General features: G+C 42.2%; 1 protein-coding gene and 4 non-coding genes across 7 annotated transcripts in view; all 5 read left to right on the top strand.

The window, feature by feature from the left end:
• The first annotated feature begins 5,065 nt into the window (after positions 1 to 5,065).
• TRNAE-CUC (transfer RNA glutamic acid (anticodon CUC)) lies at positions 5,066 to 5,137 on the top strand. The gene has a single exon. It is a non-coding gene; the product is annotated as a tRNA-Glu (tRNA).
• A 3,902-nt stretch (positions 5,138 to 9,039) lies between these two features.
• On the top strand, positions 9,040 to 9,111 carry TRNAE-CUC (transfer RNA glutamic acid (anticodon CUC)). Its single transcript has one exon. It is a non-coding gene; the product is annotated as a tRNA-Glu (tRNA).
• Positions 9,112 to 12,589: 3,478 nt separating this feature from the next.
• On the top strand, positions 12,590 to 12,661 carry TRNAE-CUC (transfer RNA glutamic acid (anticodon CUC)). Its single transcript has one exon. It is a non-coding gene; the product is annotated as a tRNA-Glu (tRNA).
• Positions 12,662 to 16,240: 3,579 nt separating this feature from the next.
• Positions 16,241 to 16,323, top strand: TRNAL-UAA (transfer RNA leucine (anticodon UAA)). The gene has a single exon. It is a non-coding gene; the product is annotated as a tRNA-Leu (tRNA).
• Positions 16,324 to 16,627: 304 nt separating this feature from the next.
• The window catches only part of LOC143986378 (uncharacterized), a 31,582-nt gene continuing 28,883 nt past the window's right edge, over positions 16,628 to 19,326 (top strand). For 2 of the 3 annotated variants that reach the window (XM_077484788.1, XM_077484789.1), the window contains exon 1: positions 16,629 to 16,850. The gene's annotated coding sequence lies outside the window, so the exon portion shown is untranslated. Of the gene's footprint in view, positions 16,851 to 19,326 lie in introns of all 3 variants that reach the window. The other variant, XM_077484787.1, reaches the window with a different exon arrangement.

Raw genomic sequence — 19,326 nt, forward strand, 5'->3', positions numbered from 1 at the left:
AGTAAAACAACTATAATCTCATCCTCACCATGCCTTACAACACCCAGCTCAGGGGAGCCCCGTATGGTCAGGGAGCCTAGCCCCACGTTGATTAGTCCCGAATCCTCTGACACTGACTCGGGTCAGGAAGAGGATCAAGCAGCATCTAAAGCCTCAAAATATAGATTATCTCTCGAGGAAGTAGATGAGCTAATGGGGGCTATCTATGATACGCTGGAAATTGAGGAGGAAGAAACTCAGTTATCCAGACATGATCAAATGTATGAGGCTCTGGGGAAAAAGAAAGCAAGGGTTTTCCCTATACATAAGGTGCTTTCTGACCTTGTCCTTAAGGAGTGGTCTGAACCAGACAAGAAGGTTTTCTTTCCTAAATCCCTTAAGAGAAGGTTCCCTTTTGATGAGAGCCCAGAGGCGGTCTGGAATAAAAATCCAAAACTAGACGCCCCTCTGTCCAAAATCTCAAAGCAGGCTGATCTGGCCTTTGAGGATATGGGCCACCTGAAAGATCCCATGGACAGGAGAACAGACATTGTCTTAAAGAGGGCCTGGGATGCCTCTATGGCAGGCTTAAAACCAGCTCTAGCCACTTCCTGTGTAGCTAGAAACCTGGAGTTCTGGTTATCGCAACTACAAGAACACTTAAAGGCAGGCACTCCTAGGGGGGAGCTTTTGAAATCCTTCCCTATGCTTTTTAAGGCCACCAGTTTCATCTCTGACGCCTCCACGGACTCCGTTACATTTACGGCTAAATCTGCAGCACTTTCAGTGGCAGCAAGGAGGTCAGTATGGATGAAAACCTGGGGGGGAGACACGGCGTCTAAAACCCGCCTGTGCAGCGTCCCTTTTACAGGAGACTTAGTCTTCGGGCCTGAATTAGACTCCGCCTTAGAAAGGACGGCGGACAAAAAGAAAACCTTTCCCGCAAAAAAGAAAAATTTTCAAAGAAAAATTTTTCGTCCCTTTAAGGAACCCTCTAAATCAGAGAAGAGTTCAACCCCCAAAAAGCATTGGTCGGGACATAAAGGGAAAGGAAAAGGGGGCATACTGTTTAGCCGCCCCAATCAGGATCCCAAACCCCAGTGACGTCAGGGTTCCTGTGGGAGGAAGATTAAGCAAATTTCTTCCTCAATGGGAAGAGACAACCTCGAACGAGTTTGTCTTAAATATAATAAAAAGGGGTCATGCGCTGGAATTTCACAGCAACCCTCCTTCCAAGTTTCTGGTGACAAAGCTTCCAAGTCACTCAGAAAAGGCCAGGGCCTTACCTTTACTAATAGGGGAAATGGTAGATCAAGAAGTATTGACACCAGTCCCTATTCAGGAACAAGGGGACGGTTTTTACTCGCACATCTTTGTGGTAAGAAAACCGTCAGGGAGATTCAGACTAATTATGAACCTCCGTCCACTGAATCGCTCCATCCGTTACAAGAGATTTCGGATGGAGTCCATTTATTCCATAAAGAATCTCCTGCAGAAAGAGACATTTATGGCAACCCTGGACCTAAGGGATGCTTATCTGCACATTCCAATAAGGGAGGAATGCCAGAAATTTCTTCGAATGGCAGTGCAGATAGACACAAAGGTTTACCACTTTCAGTGCAGAGCACTTCCCTTCGGTCTATCATCCTCTCCGAGAATCTTTACCAAGGTTCTCGGAGAGGCTTTAGTTCCTCTGAGGCTTCAATCAGTCTCAATTATCCCCTACCTAGACGATCTGCTCCTAACAGCCCACTCAGAGAGTCGTCTTTCTCAGGACCTAGAATTGACTCAACTCAGTCTGAGTCGATTAGGGTGGATTGTCAGTCAGGAGAAATCCAAGACAACCCCAACACAGGAGATCCTGTATCTGGGGTACTGGATCAAGTCTGTAGATCAGAAAATTATACTGCCGGAAGAAAAGATTTTGAATCTGTGGCAGAGAATATCTTTTCTTCAATGCAGCCCCAAGTGTACGGTGAGGGAAGTAATGTCGGTCTTAGGTCTTATGACGGCAGCCATTCCAGCCGTACAATGGGCCAGGTTCCATCAAAGAGAACTTCAGGGTTTTCTGTTAGAACAATTAAAAGGCAGAGATCTGGAGGAGGAGGTATCGATCCCCTCAAGGGTAAAACGCTCCCTCTGGTGGTGGAAGGACAGGGAGAACCTAAACAAAGGGGTTCATTGGGTCCTTCCTATCACTTCAACACTAACAACGGATGCGAGCAGTTGGGGCTGGGGAGCCCACCTAGGCTCAAGCTGGGTCCAGGACAAGTGGACCCCGGAGGAGAAATGTTTCTCTTCCAATTGGAAAGAACTAACAGCAATCCTGAGAGCTGTTCTAGCTTTCCACCCCGCAATACAGGGTCACCATCTACAAGTCCGTTCAGACAATACGACGGCTGTAGCATACATAAACAAACAAGGAGGAACCAGAAGTCCTCGTTTGATGGTGGTAGCCAGACGCATTCTCCAGTGGGCAGAAGCCAATCTGGAATCCATTTCTGCAGTTCACCTGAAAGGGGAGCTGAACAACAAGGCGGACTTCTTGAGTCGACAAAAGATTTCGAACCAAGAATGGTCCTTACACCCAGAGGCATTCAATCTCATAACAGCTCACTGGGGAGAACCAGAGGTAGACCTTTTTGCGAGCAAGAAAAATGCAAAGGTTCCCAATTTTTTCTCGCTAAACCCAGGAGATCAACCCCTGGCGGTAGATGCCTTGCAAACTCCATGGACTTTCAGTCTGGCGTATGCATTTCCCCCTCTTCATCTCATTCCGAGGGTCCTAGCAAGATTCCTCAAGGAGAAAACCTGTTTGATTCTAGTAGCACCTTTTTGGCCCAGGAGACCGTGGTTCACAACGTTGCTACAATTGACAGACTGTCCGCCTCTAAGACTTCCCTACAGACAGGACCTCCTGTCGCAGGGACCTCTTTACCATCCGCAGGTCGCCACACTGAAGCTGTCAGCGTGGTTACTGAGGAGGAAATCTTAAGGAGTAAGGGCCTGTCAGACGAGGTAATTGCGACCTTACTACAGAGTCGCAAACCAGTCACGAGAGCTATTTACAAAAAAGTCTGGAAAAAATTCAATAGCTGGCTGAATAGCCGGGACATAAATACGGCTAATATTCTACAGTTTTTACAGGAAGGTGTAAACAAGGGTTTAACCCTAAGTACTATTAAAGTACAGATAGCTGCCTTAAGTGTATACCTAGATGAACGCTTACAGGAAAATCCTTTTGTCGCTAGATTCTGTAAGGCAGTCGCTAGACGCAAGCCAGTCAGAATCACAAAAGTCCCATCCTGGGATTTAGCAGTTGTGCTAAAGGCTTTCTTGGGGTCACCCTTTGAGCCTATCTCAGAGGCCTCCCTAAGGCTTATTACCTTTAAGACAGTTCTCCTGGTGGCAATCACTTCAGCCCGTAGGGTCAGTGAAATCCAAGCACTTTCCATCAGGGAACCATTCCTACAGATCCTAGAAGACAGAGTCATTCTAAAGACAGACCCTGGGTTCTTACCAAAGGTAGCATCTAGCTTCCATAGGTCCCAAGATATTGTCCTCCCTTCATTTTGTCAAAATGCAGCAAATGAGAAAGAGGAACGTTTTCATTTATTGGATGTGAGGAGGTGTATTCTAGAATATCTTAAAATAACAAATCCATTCAGAATCTCAGACTCCCTTTTTGTCCTTTTTTCCGGACAGCGTAGGGGACAGAAAGCTTCAAAAGTAACCATAGCTAGATGGATTAGGCTAGCTATAGCAGAGGGGTATAAGGCCTTGAATAGAGATCCTCCTGAGGGTGTTAAAGCTCACTCCACAAGAGCGTTGTCTGCATCCTGGGCAGAAAGAGCTGGTGCCACCCCGGAGCAGGTATGTAAAGCAGCCACATGGTCAAGCTTTTCCACCTTTACAAGGCATTACCGACTGGACTTAATGTCTAGTCAGGATCAGGCCTTTGGGAGGAAAGTCCTCCAGGCCGTGGTCCCCCCCTAATCTGGTAAGTACTTGGGGATCCTCTCAAGGGCTGTCCTGGAAGAACACTTGGGAAAACTGGAGTTAGTACTTACCGGTAACTCCTTTTCCGGTGGTCTTCCAGGACAGCACGATCCCACCCTTTATTTGATTATAGTGATGTACTAATGTTATTACCTGTTATGGTTTATATGTTTTTCAGTTCCATCCTTCGGTTCTTGGTGAATGACTGACCAAGGACCTGAGGGACCGCCTTTTGAACTGTGGCAATGTGTTTCCTGTGTCGATGGGAGGAGCTCCATCTCTCAAGGGCTGTCCTGGAAGACCACCGGAAAAGGAGTTACCGGTAAGTACTAACTCCAGTTTTTCCATCCGTCATCGGATTGGATCGGGTGACAACGGACACTGCGGTCCGTCGTCACCCGATCTGCCATAGGGGAGAGCGGCGCTGTGACAGGTCCGTCCCTGCGCAGTGTGCAGCGGCGGACCTGTCATCTTCCTGCTCAGCGGGGATCGACGGAGCGGATATCCACGGGGCGGATCAGCACTGATCCACCCCGTGTGACAGGACGCCAATACAGAATACATATTGGCCTAAACTGATGAATACATTTGTTTTTTATATATATTTTTGGGATATGTATTATAGCAAAGTCAAATATAATGTGTTTTTTTTTTTTTTCAAAATGGCGGGTCTTTTCTCGTTTATAGCACACAAAAAAAAAACGCAGAGGTGATCAAATACCGCCAAGAGAAAACTCTATTTGTGGGGACAATTTTATTTGGGTACAGCATCGCACGACCGCGCAATTGTCAGTTAAAGTAATGTAAAAAATGACCTGGTAATTAAGGGTCAGGGTAAGTCCTTCTGGGGCTGAACTGTTTGACACTATGCCACTGATGGCAAACCTTGGCATTCTAGATATTTTGGAACTACATTTCCTATGATGCTCACCTACACTGCAGAGTGTGTGAGCATCATGGGAAATGTAGTTCCAAAACATCTGGGGTGCCAAGGTTCGCCATTACTGCACTATGGTATAGCATTCTATGTGTGTACATATCGTCTGTAGTTAGCCATAATTTCTACTTGTTTATTGTGCAGCATCTCTCCCTGGTGGTCTAGTGGTTAGGATTCGGCGCTCTCACCGCCGCGGCCCGGGTTCGATTCCCGGTCAGGGAAAGTAGATTTTTTTTTTTCTTGAAACCTCATCTGCCTATTTAATATTATCACCTCAAAGCAAATGCTGATTATCCAAGAATTATGCCTAGAAAACATGATGAGAAAATCGGACGAAAAAATACCGCTTTCAGAGCGATCGTCTGATAATCTGATCATTAGTACACAGCTTTTGAGAGCCGATCATAACAGCTCATGCAAAATTATTTGAAGGAACAAGCACAAGTGTTTTCTCGTACAATAAAAGAACAAAATAAAAACGATTTTTGTTTAATCAGTACAGTATTTGTCCATAAAAAAAAAATTTGATTGACCAAGACCACGCATGCTCGGAAACAAAATAATATATTCAAATATAATACATTACACCATTACAGGAAGTTGCATTCTGTCGTATGAGAATTTTAGTAACTCTAAAAAAAAAGGACGATCGTTCATCTGATATTCTCATTGTGTGTACCAGGCTGATTTGAGGAGCTAACTAAATTTACCTAGCAGCCTGCTCTAGACATGTTCACTGCTGAAAATTCTTTCATTTTCATTTCATTCATTATTTTTCTTTTATTCTTTATGACCGAAAATCGTTATTTTGAATACATCACTTCAGTACACAATAATTACCCACGAGACCTGGGGACTTTTCTGGGCACCAGTATTAATGGGGCTATCACCTGGGCACTTGACAGTCCGTGCTGAAAGGCCCCATAACTTTTACCATAATGGATATACAGATGCCCCGTGTCCTGGGTTGTATGATAAAGGAATTTATTTATTTTTAATTCATTTTGGATATGATAGGGGAAGATCCTGACCCCTGTAATTTTTTTTTTTTGGGGGGTGGGGGTCTTCTGTGTCTCATTGGGCATATTTTCCTTAACTTCCTGTCTCATAGCAAAAACAAGAAGTGAGGGCAAATCCCTCCAAAGTGAGGGAAACCAGGGTTGTCAATGTACAAGTGATACTCAAAAAATTTGAATATCGTGACTTACAGCTCATGAAAACCCCAAATCCACAATGTCATAAAATTAGAATATTGTGAAAAGGTGCGATATTCTAGGCTCAAAGTGTCCCACTCTAATCAGCTTATTAAGCCATAACACCTGAAAGGGGTTCCTGAGCCTTCAAATGCTCTCTCAGTCTGGTTCAGTAGGAATCACAATCATGGGAAAGACTGCTGACCTGACAGTTGTGCAGGAAACCATCATTGACACCCTCCATAAGGAGGGAAAGCCTCAAAAGGTAATTGCAAAATAAGTTGGATGTTCCCAAAGTGCTGTATCAAAGCATATGTAGCGCCGGCTCCTGAAGAGCACGCGCTATGTTTTGAAAGTTAATGTTACACCTGAACTGCAGTTTGGTTTGGGTATAATTGTTCCAAATTTGGACCTCAGCATCAGTCTGACTGGACTATAGGGTGTTCGGCCTAGCCATAGGGGGCACTGTCTCTTCTGGCAGGCATGGAACCACAGTCTGGTTGGGTGCTTTAAGGTTACTTTCTCTCGCAGCCCGCCCAGTGGGAGTGTCCCTCTTGCTGTGCTTTCTGGGAGAGGGTACTTAAGATGCGGATGTCACATGGTTCGGGGTTCGGATCCAGAAGTATGTTCTGACTCTATGGTCCTGGTCCTCCCGACCAGCCCCCAGGAAGGCTATAGCCTGGGGTGCGGATGCACCCGACTTTATGTCTCGGGGCTTGCTAGCCCGAGGCAAGGAAACTAAAGAAAGGATTCCGAGGTGGTCCGGTGCCGTCTCCGGTCGTGGAGAGGCCCAGCAACTTCGTAGCTATCCTTGGGAGGACTCATCAGAAGAAGGCCACGTATGGGTTGGCTACTTAGCAAGAGCCTGGTAAGGCTGAGGGACCTAAGTGAATCCAATCTCGTGGGTATTGCCGAACCGGCTGAAAGATACTGGTACCACACGAAAGTTCTACAAAGTCTAGTTTCCTACATGTTCTATAACAACGTCTGTTGCAGAGACTTATTCCTGATTTAAGCACCTTGTTGGATGTTAGACCTTGTGAGAGGGACTATCCAACTTGAGTGAACATCCAGTTGTGAATGGCTATTCTCTGGATTTAGTCAAAGTAAGCAAGTCCTTCGTTATTGACTTTGACACTAAGACTACCTGAACGTTCCTCCTAACCCTCTTATCCTATTTTAAGAGACTGTTCGTTAATTACGTTTTTGAAAATAAAAATCCCTTTATGTGGATCTGTCGTCAGTCTCTAAAGTTACTGGGCCATCTACCACAGGAAACCTCTAGACGTAAATCAAGGAGAAGAAGGTAATGGTAGGCCCGATCAAACCAGCAGCTCCTTCGGGGGTTAGTGCTACACATATTAATAGAAAGTTGTGTTGAAGGGAAAAGTGTGGAAGAAAAAGTTGCACAAGCAGCAGGGATGACCGCAGCCTGGAGAGGATTGTCAGGAAAAGGCCATTCAAAAGTGTCCGGGACTTTCACAAGGAGTGGACTGAGGCTGGAGTGCATCAAGATCCACCACACACAGACGGATCCTGGACATGGGCTTCAAATGTCGTATTCCTCTTGTCAAGCCACTCATAAACAACAAACAACGTCAGAAGCGTCTTACCTGGGCTAAAGAAAAACAGACCTGGTCTTTTGCTCAGTGGTCCAAAGTCCTATTTTCTAATGAGAGAAAAAATGTGCATCTCATTTGGAAACCAAGGACTCAGAGTATGGAGGAAGAATGGAGAAGCACACACTGCAAGATGCTTGCAGTCAAGTGTGAAGTTTCCACAGTCTGTGTTGATTTGGGGAGCCATGTCATCTGCTGGTGTTGGTCCACTATGCTTCATTATGTCCAGGGTCAACGCAGCCGTCTACCAGGAGATTTTGGAGCACTTTATGCTTCCTTCCGCAGATGAGCTCTATGGGGATGCTGACTTCATTTTCCAGCAGGACTTGGCACCTCCCCACACTTCCAAAAGCACCAAAACCTGGTTCAATGACCATGGGATTACTGTGCTTGATTGGCCAGCAAACTCACCTGACCTGAACCCCAGAATCTGAGAATCTATCATAGAGAATCTATGGGGCATTGCCAAGAGAAAGATTAGAGATATGAGATCGAACAATGCATAAGAGCTGAAGGCCACTATTGAAGCATCCTAGTCTTCCATAACAGCTCAGTAGTGCCACAGGCTGATGGCTTCCATGCCACACCTCATTGGGGCAATAATTGCTGCAAAAGGGGCCCAAACCAAGTACTGAGTACATACGCATGATTATACCTTTCTGAGGTCCGATATTGTTTTATGTACAATCCTTGTTTTATTGATTGCTTGGAATATTCTAATTTTCTGAGATTGTGGATTTGGGGTTTTCATGATCTGTAAGCCATAATTATCACAATTATGACAAATCATGGCTTGAACTATCTTGCTTTGCATTTAATGAGTCTATCTCATGTATTAGTTTCACCTTTTAAGTTGCATTAGTGAAATAAGTTAACTTTTCTACCATATTCAAATTTTTCGAGTATCGCCTGTAGAACCGTCCTAGTGTAGAGCAGGCTAGGCATGTGCAATTTGTTCCAGTCCAAATTTGGCCTAAACGAATGAATACGTTTTGTTTTTTATTGTTGCTCTTTTTTTGTTTATAACACAATGAATAAAAACCGCTGAGGTGACCAAATACCACCAAAAGAAAACTCTATTTGTGGGGACAATTTTATTTGGGTAGAGCATTGCACGACCACGCAATTGTCAGTTAAAGTAATGCAAAAAAAAATGACCTGAGTGCACGAGCATCATGGGAAACATAGTTCCAAAACATCTGGGGTGCCAAGGTTTGCCATTACTGCACTATGCTGTAACATTCTGTGCTTGTACATATAGTCTGTAGTTAGACAGAATTGCCTTTTGCTTGCAAAACAGCAGCAGCATCTCTCCCTGGTGGTCTAGTGGTTAGGATTCGGCGCTCTCACCGCCGCGGCCCGGGTTCGATTCCCGGTCAGGGAAAGTCAACTTTTTTTCATGAAACTTCATTTATTTATCTATTTAATATTATCAACTCAAAGCAGAGGCTGATTATCCAAGAATTATGCCTAGAACAGACGATGAGAAAATCCGACTGAAAAAATACTGCTTTCAGAGCGATCGTCTGATGATCGTTATTACAAAGCTTTTGAGGGCCGATCATAACAGCTCGTGCAAAATTATTTGAAGGAACAAGCACATTTTTTTTTCTCGTACAATAACAGAACAAAAAAAAGGGTTTTTGTTTAATCAGTACAGTATTTGTCCATGAAAAAATCGATTGACCAAGACCGCGCATGCTCAGAAACAAAATACTACATTACAATATAATACATTACACCATTACAGGAAGTTGTAGTCTGTCGTATGAGAAATTAAGTAACTCTAGTAACCTATTCGTTTTTGATGTGAGATTAGCATGCAAAAGAAAAAAGACATGTTCACTGCTGAAAAATGTGTTAATTTTTGTGTTATTTGTTTTTTTTTTTTTTTTTTTTTTGTGTGTCATTTGTTAAGATTGAAATTTGTTATTTCGAGTAAATTTGGAGCTTCGGAAAAAAATTTAATTTGTTACGTTCCATTTGTTTAGATGCAGTATTCATTATTTAGATAATTCGTAGAAATCTGAAAATCCAAAAATAAGAACGAAAAAATTACTAACTTACTAACAATAACTAACTACAGTATTACCTCGGATTGCGAGTAACACGGTTTACGAGTACAGAGAGGCAGAACAGGGATCTGCCTATGTAAACAAGGCAGATCCCCATTCTGACAAGGGACACCATGGAGATCTGCTGTTCCTAGTGATCAGGAACAGCGATCTCTGTGTACTTTCTGTCAGCACTTTGATTGCCCCATGTAGTTAACCCCTTCCCTGTAATTGTCCTTTATACAGTGACAGTGGATTTTTTTTACAGCACTGATCACTGAATTGATGTCACTTAGTGTGTGCCCGCTGCAATGTCGCAGTCCCGCTATAAAATCGTAGATCCTTGCCATTACCAGTAAAAACAATGAAAAAAAATTAAAAGTCCATAAATCTATCTCCTATTTCGTAGACGCTATAAATTTTGCGCAAACCAATCAATATACGCTTATTACATTTTTTGTTTTTTTTACCAAAAATATGTAGCAGAATACATATTGGCCTAAACTGATGAATAGATTTGTTTTTTATTTTATTTTTTTGGATCTGTATAATAGCAAAGTAAAAAATAATGTGTTTTTTTTTTCAAAATTGTCGGTTTTTTTTTGTTTGTTTATAGCACAAAGAATAAAAACCGCAGAGGTGATAAAATACCACCGAAAGAAAGCTCTATTTGTGGGAAAAAAAGGACATTAATTGAATACATCCCTGGGAATTACAGACCAGTTAGCCTAACATCAATAGTATGTAAACTCTTGGAAAGGGATGATCAGGGACTATATACAAGATTTTAGTAATGAGAACGGTATCATTAGCAGTAATCAGCCTGGATTCATGAAGAATCGTTCTTGCCAAACCAATCTACTAACCTTCTATGAGGAGGTGAGTTGCAATCTAGATAAAGGAAGGCCCGTAGACATGGTGTATCTGGATTTTGCAAAAGCATTTGACACAGTTCCCCATAAACTTTTACTGTACAAAATAAGGTCCGTTGGAATGGACCATAGGGTGAATACATGGATTGAAAACTGGCTACAAGGGCGAGTTCAGAGGGTGGTGATAAATGGGGAGTACTCGGAATGGTCAGGGGTGGATAGTGGGGTCCCCCAGGGTTCCGTGCTGGGACCAATCCTATTTAATTTGTTCATAAAGGACCTGGAGGATGGGAATGGGGTAAACAGTTCAATCACTGTGTTTGCAGACAATACTAAGCTAAGCAGGGCAATAACTTCTCCGCAGGATGTGGAAACCTTGCAAAAAGATCTGAACAAATTAATGGGATGGGCAACTACATGGCAAATGAAGTTTAATGTGGAAAAAGGTAAGGTAATGAATTTGGGTGGCAAAAATATAAATGCAATCTTATTACTAGGAGGACAACCTCTGGGGGAATCTAGGATGGAAAGGACCTGGGGGTCCTAGTAGATGATAGGCTCAGCAATGGCATGCTTGCCAAGCTCCTGCTGCTAACAAAGCAAACTGAATATTGGCATTAAAAAGGGGATCAACTCCAGAGATAAAACGATAATTCTCCCGCTCTACAAGACTCTGGTCCGGCCGCACCTGGAATATACTGTCCAGTTCTGGGCACCAGTCCTCAGGGAGGATGTACTGGAAATGGAGCGAGTACAAAGAAGGGCAACAAAGCTTATAAAGGGTCTGGAGGATATTAGTTATGAGGAAAGGTTGTGAGCACTGAACTTATTCTCTCTGGAGAAGAGACGCTTGAGAGGGGATATGATTTCAATTTACAAATACCGTACTGGTGACCCCACAATAGGGAGAAAATTTTTCAGGGAAGGGAGTTTAACAAAACACGTGGCCACTCATAAAAATTAGAAGAAAAGAGGTTTAACCTTAAACTATGTAGAGGGTTCTTTACTGTAAGCCCTTGTACACACGGTCCGACATTCTGACAACCAAATCCGTCGGATTTTGTCCGACGGATCTTGTCCGAAACTGTTGCATACACACGGTCGGACAAAGTTGTCGGAAAATCCGATCTTTCAGAACGTGATGACGTAATTTCGTTACGATGGGACTACGTTCAGGCTAGTAGCCAATAGCTTTGATGTAGGAATTTGAGCATGCGTGGCACTTTGTCCGATCGGAATTCTTTACACATGATCGGAGTATGTCCGATCGGAGCATTTTGTCGGAAAATATTTCCAGCAAGTTGGAAAATTTGGTCCGACGGATATTCCGTCGGAAACAGTCCGATGCATACCACACACAGTCGGATTATCCGACAACACGGTCCGATAGGAAACATTCCGACGGAATCTCCGACCGTGTGTACAAGGGCTAAGAGTGGCAAGGATGTGGAATTCCCTTCCACAGGCGGTGGTCTCAGCGGGGAACATTGATAGTTTCAAGAAACTATTAGATAAGCATCTGAACGACCGCAACATGCAGGGATATACAATGCAATACTGACATATAATCACACAGGTTGGACTTGATGGACTTGTGACTTTTTTCAACCTCACCTACTATGTAATTTTATTTGGGTACAGCGGCACATGAACGCACAATTGTCAGTTAAAGTAATGCAAAAAATTACCTGGTTATTAAGGGGGTAAGTCCTTCCAGGGCTGAAGTGGTTGACACTATGCCAGTTATGGTGAACCTTGACACCCCAGATGTTTTGAACTACATTTCCCATGATGCTGAACAACTCTGCAGAGTGCATGAGCATCATAGGAAATGTAGTTCCAAAACATCACTGCATTATGCTTTAACATTCTGTGTGTGTACAAACCTTCTGTAGTTACACAGAATTTCCTCTTGCTTGCTAAGTATAAACATCTCTCCCTGGTGGTCTAGTGGTTAGGATTCGGCGCTCTCACCGCCGCGGCCCGGGTTCGATTCCCGGTCAGGGAAAGTGATATTTTTTTTTCTTGCAACTTCATCTGCCTATTTAATATTATCACCTTAAAGCAGAGGCTGATTATCCAAGAATTATGCCTAGAGCACACGATGAGAAAATCAGACGAAAAAAAAAAATACTGCGCATGCTCGGAAACAAACAAATATATTACAATATAAAACATTACACCATTACAGGAAGTTGTATTCTGTCGTATGAGAATTTTAGTAACTCTAGTAACCTATTCGTTTTTGATGTGAGATTAGCATGCAAAAGAAAAAAAGGACGATCGTTCATCCGATATTCTCATTGTGTGTACCAGGCTGATTGAGGAGATAACTAAATTTACCTAGAAGCCTGCTCTAGACATGTTCACTGCTGAATAATGTGTTTTTGTTTTAATTTCATACATTTTTCGAATGAATTCGTAACTTCAAAAAAAATTTGAAATCATTAATTTCCATTAGTTTAGCTGCGGTATTCATTATTTCAATAATTCGTAGAAATCCAAGCTTCAAAAAAAGAAGGAAAATCCGAAAATAAGAACAAAAATTTGATTATTCTTTTTTTTTTTTTTTCCATGTCATTCGTTATGATTGAAATTCGTTATTTCGAATAAATTCGTAACTTTGGAAAAATATGAATTCGTTCCACTCCATTCGTTTACATGCGGTATTCGTTATTTTCGATAATTCGTTCAAAATCTGAAAATAAGAATGAAATAATAACTAACTTACTAATAATGACTAACTACAGTAATACCTCGGATTGCGAGTAATACGGTTTACGAGCGTTTCGCAATGCAAGCTATTTTTTTTTTTAAATGTAATCATTTAATTTAATGTATTATTTTTTTTTTAAATCCTGACTTGGTTTGCGAACGTTGTCTTGCAAAACTAGCAGGATTCAAGCCTCTGCGGTGTGCAGTATTGCATTTGGCCACAGGTGCGGGGGGTACCGGTGACACTCAGAGCTGCTCGGAAACACTCTCCTACTGCATCCGAGCGGCGTCGAGTGTTTCTATATGTCTCCGGCACCACCCCACCTCTGGTTACATGCAATACTGCATACCATAGAAGTAACTGTGGAACAAATTATCTTTGTTTCCATTGACTTCTATGGGGAAACTCGCTTTGATATGCGAGTGCTTTGGATTAAAAGTATTCTCCTGGAACGAATTATGCTCATAATCCAAGATTCCACTGTATTAAATTATAGGTATTGGAATTTATTTTCAAATTGGCTGTTAGTGAACGTAACGAATACGAATTTATCCGAAATAACGAATGCTGCATCTAAACAAATGGAACGTAACTTTTTATTATTATTATTTTTATTATTTGTTATTATTAATTGGTTACGTTCAATTTGTTTATATGCAGCATTCGCTATTTCAGATAATTTGTAACTTTGAATTTGAAAGCAAATTCCAATAGCTATAATTTAATAGTTCGTAATAGCTATTATTAGTTAGTTATTATTTTGAATTTTCGGATTTTCATTCTTTTGAATTCTCGGATTTTCGTTCTTTTGAATTTTCAGCTTTTCATTCTTTTGAATTCTCAAATTTTCATTCTTTTGAATTCTCGGATTTTTGTTCTTTTGAATTTTCAGATTTTCGTTCTTTTGAATTCTCAGATTTTCGTTCTTTTGAATTTTTGGATTTTCGTTCATTTGAATTTTCGGATTTTCATTCTTTTGAATTCTCGGATTTTCGTTCTTTTGAATTTTCAGATTTTCATTCTTTTGAATGCTCAGATTTTCATTCTTTTGAATTTTCAGATTTTCGTTCTTTTGAATTTTCGGATTTTCATTCTTTTGAATTCTCAGATTTTCTTTCTTTTGAATTTTCAGCTTTTCATTCTTTTGAATTCTCGGATTTTCATTCTTTTGAATTCTCGGATTTTCATTCTTTTGAAATTTTGGATTTTCGTTCGTTTGAATTTTCGGATTTTCATTCTTTTGAATTCTCGGATTTTCGTTCTTTTGAATTTTCAGATTTTCATTCTTTTGAATGCTCAGATTTTCATTCTTTTGAATTTTCTGATTTTCGTTCTTTTGAATTTTCGGATTTTCATTCTTTTGAATTCTCAGATTTTCTTTCTTTTGAATTTTCAGCTTTTCATTCTTTTGAATTCTCGGATTTTCATTCTTTTGAATTTTCAGCTTTTCATTCTTTTGAATTCTCGGATTTTCATTCTTTTGAATTCTCGGATTTTCGTTCTTTTGAATTTTCAGATTTTCATTCTTTTGAATTCTCGGATTTTCGTTCTTTTGAATTTTCGTTCGTTTGAATTTTCGGATTTTCATTCTTTAGAATTTTCAGCTTTTCATTCTTTTGAATTCTCGGATTTTCATTCTTTTGAATTCTCGGATTTTCGTTCTTTTGAATTTTCAGATTTTCATTCTTTTGAATTCTCAGATTTTCGTTCTTTTTAATTTTCGTTCGTTTGAATTTTCGGATTTTCACTCTTTTGAATTCTCGGATTTTCGTTCTTTTGAATTTTCAGATTTTCATTCTTTTGAATTTTCAGATTTTCATTCTTTTGAATTTTCAGATTTTCGTTCTTTTGAATTTTCAGATTTTCGTTCTTTTGAATTTTCGAATTTTCATTCTTTTGAATTCTCAGATTTTCATTCTTTTGAATTCTCAGATTTTCATTCTTTTGAATTCTCAGATTTTCTTTCTTTTGAATTCTCAGATTTTCATTCTTTTGAATTCTCGGATTTTCGTTCTTTTGAATTTTCAGCTTTTCATTCTTTTGAATTCTCGGATTTTCATTCTTTTGAATTCTCGGATTTTCGTTCTTTTGAATTTTACAGATTTTCATTCTTTTGAATTCTCGGATTTTCGTTCTTTTGAATTTTACAGATTTTCATTCTTTTGAATTTTCAGATTTTCGTTCTTTTGAATTCTCGGATTTTCATTCTTTTGAATTCTCGGATTTTCGTTCTTTTGAATTTTACAGATTTTCATTCTTTTGAATTTTCAGATTTTCGTTCTTTTGAATTCTCGGATTTTCGTTCTTTTGAATTTTACAGATTTTCGTTCTTTTGAATTTCGGATGTTTCATCTTTCGAATTTTCAGAAAAAAATTGTTAACCCGGGTTTTTTCGTTCATTCTAATATTTCAGAATTAACTAATTTGTTGAATTTATTCTAAAAACGAATTATTGTTTATATTGTAAAGAGCTGTGTAAATTGCTGGAGCTATATAAATCCTGAATAATAATGTCTAGCCTGCTCTACACTAGGAGGGTGCTACGTCGACAACCCTGGTTTCCCTCACTTTGGAAGGATTTGCTCTCACTTCCTGTTTTTCGCTATGAAAATATCCCCAATGTGACACAGAAGACTAAAAAAACAAAAAAAAAAGGTGACAGGGGTTATAATCCTCCCCTTCCTGTATTCAAAAAAGTGTCATAAAACAATTACAACGACCATTTTATTCTCTAGGGTCCCTGATAGAAAAAAAAAAAAAATTATATGTTTTAGGGGATTCTAACTAAATTTCCAGCAAAAAAACAACTCATAAATGATAAATATCAGAAAGGCGTGCAATCTTTAACTTTTTTAGAGAGAGAAAACAGCTACCAGGATGGCCGAGTGGTTAAGGCGTTGGACTTAAGATCCAATGGACATATGTCCGCGTGGGTTCGAACCCCACTTCTGGTATCAACTTTTTAATATGAAATCCTGATTTTTTGGCGGCACAGAGGAGGCTCCATATAACCTCACTCGGACTCTGGCATCAGAGGGGTGGACCGAACAAAACCCCAATATGAGAGTGCATGGTTTGGACTGGGTGATATAAGACCGCCCCGTCCGCACACGCACGTCACGAGCGGTGGGCGGGACCATAGGCTCCTGGGAGCGGAGATTTGGGCGGCTTGGGCACGTGACCTCCCACACGTGCCCGATTGGAGGAACCACAGGCGCCCCCCCAACTACACTTCCCATGATCCCCCCCGCCCAGCGAGCGGACGCCTCAGCCAGTGGGGGGAGGACGGGACGTGTAGTTCTGCGGCGCTCAGGTGCGAATCTGCCGCCGCGGACCGCAACACTCATTACCCACACTGCAGCCGGGGGAGGGAGGTGAGCGGTGCCGCGCATGCGCGGGGGGCTCTGCCTGGCGTTATTGTGTTGGATGGAGGGAGCAGCAGGGAGCTGTGTGCGGTGATAGACCGGAGAAGGGTCGTGAGGTAAGGTGGGGACCTCCACACCTCCATTGCAGGCCTGGTGGGGTTGGCTGTGTCAGCTTTTCTCATGACTGGAGATATTCATCACCCCTCCAATGTGTGGAATCGGTGGGGCTGGAAAATTAGTCGCTAATACCGCCCTCCCCGCCCCCGCGCCGCTGAGCTACGAAAAGAGCGAACGTGTGCGAATACGTCCTTCTGGACCCCCCAAACCCCCCCCCCCCCACCGCGATGTCACACGCACAGGCTGGGGTTGCGCCTTGGCAACGCATGTGCATCGGTGGACGTTGGTCTGCGCGTCAGTGCACCAGCGCGCAACGCAATCGAACAGGTTGCGCCAAAAAAATGCGTTTGCGCTTTTTTTTTTTTTTACCAATTCTATTCCAATTCCGACATGTAAAAATCTGACATTTTAGAAATTTACTCGGATTCCCCCAAACGTTATTAATTTTTTTATTTTTATATTTATTAATATATTTTTTTTTCAGCCGAGACCCAAGAGAATAAGACTGAGGTCGTTTTGCGAGAAAATGACTCGGATTCCCCCAAAACGTTGGGGTTTTTTTTTTTTCAAGCAGGGACCCAAGAGAATAAAACTGATTTCGTTTTGCAAGAAAATGACTCGGATTCCCCCAAACGTTTTTTTAAAAAAAATTTTTCAGCAGAGACCCTAGAGAATAAAATGGAGGTCGTTGCAATTTGTTATGTCACGCCGTAAATTTTCGAAGGCAATTTGTTTTGGGGGGGGGGGGGGGGGGGGGAAATACTCTTTAACCACCTCAAAATACCGGGCACTTTTTACCCCCCCTTCCTGCCCAGGCTGTTTTGTCAGCTTTCAGCGCTTGTCACGATTTGAATGACAATTGCGCGGTCGTGCGACGCTGTACTCGTATGACATGTTTATCATTTTCTTCACACACAAATACAGCTTTCTTTTGGTGATATTTAACGTGGAGTTTGACCCAAAAATGGAACTTCCGGTTTCAGGGAATGTGGCCCCCTGACGTGCCATGTTTGGCATGTGTTTTTTTTTTTTTTGGGGGGGGGGGGTTGTACCCTCTTTTCAGAGAGTTCCGGCTCCCACTTCCTCCTGGCGCACCAGTAAGGAGATCACCTCTTCCCCCCTCCCTCTCGGCAATCATCTGGGACACGTGACAGGTCCCAGATGATTGCCCGGCCAGTCACGGCAAGCGGCTTGCGCATGCACAGTGAATGCCCATCTGTGACGATGCCGGGGCCGCGGAGAGGAACGGGGCTTTGATCCCCCTCATCGCTGGACCCCGGGACAGGTAAGTGTCCGTTTATGAAAAGTCAGCAGCTGCAGTATTTGTAGCTGCAGACTTTTACAATTTTTTTTTTTTTAAGCAGAACTCCGCTGTAATCACCGCTGGGTTTTTTATTTTTTGCTATAAATAAAGTTTTTTTCTTATTTTCTGTCAGTACATTTTGTAAATAAGTAATTTTTTTTCCTTCACTAATGGGCGGTGATTAGATGGCACTGATGAGGAGGCACTAATATGGCGCACGTATGGCCACTGATGAGCACTGATGGGTGGCACTGATGAGGAGGCAATAATATGCCAAACTTATGGCCACTGGTATGTGGCACTGGTAGGCATTGAGGAGGCACTGATATGCTGCACTGATGGGGTGACACTAATATGTCACACTTATGGCCACTATGTGGAACTGATAGGAGGCACTGGTGGGCACTGATGAGGAAGCACTTATATGCCACACTTATGGCCGCTATGTGGCATTGATGAGCACTGATAGGAGGCACTGATGAGGAGGCACTAATATGATGCACTGATGGGTGACACTGATGAGGAGGCACTAATATGCCACACTTATGGCCACTGATATGTGGCACTGATAAGCACTGATGGGTGGCACTGGTGGGCCCTGATGAGGCACTAATATGCCACACTTATGGCCACTATGTGACACTGATAGGTGGCATGGATGGGTGGCACTGGTGGGCACTGATAGGCAGCCCTGATGGGCACTGAGAGCCAGCACTGACTGGCATCACTAATGGGCATTGATTGCTGCCACTGATTGGCGCTTTAGTATAATTTCATCTCTTGTCCCCTGCGAGGAGATGCCACTGATCGGCTCTCCTCGCCACGCGCTCGGTCAGTGTGAGGCGATGAGAGACGATTACCGGCACTTCCTGTATTTACATGTGACCGGCTGTGATTGGACACAGCTATCACATGGTCAAAGAGCCCATCAGTTACTCCTTACAGAGATCAGGGTCACACCGCGTCCTACCAACAGGGCATGGCGTGATCGGCCCCGTGGGAGCGGCTGTTCGGGCGCACCGTCATACAACGGCGGGCGGCAACTGGTTAATGAATTAAAAAAAAAAAAAACGCAGTATTTACACAATTTTATTATTTTTTTTTTTTTTGTATAATTTAAAAGATGATGTTACACTGAATAAATAGATACTGAACAAGCGCTTTAAAATTGC

Source organism: Lithobates pipiens, unplaced genomic scaffold, assembly GCF_037356315.1.
Source record: "Lithobates pipiens isolate NorthernLeopardFrog02 unplaced genomic scaffold, aLitPip1_a1.2 Scaffold_1, whole genome shotgun sequence".
Taxonomy (NCBI): Eukaryota; Metazoa; Chordata; class Amphibia; order Anura; family Ranidae; genus Lithobates; species Lithobates pipiens.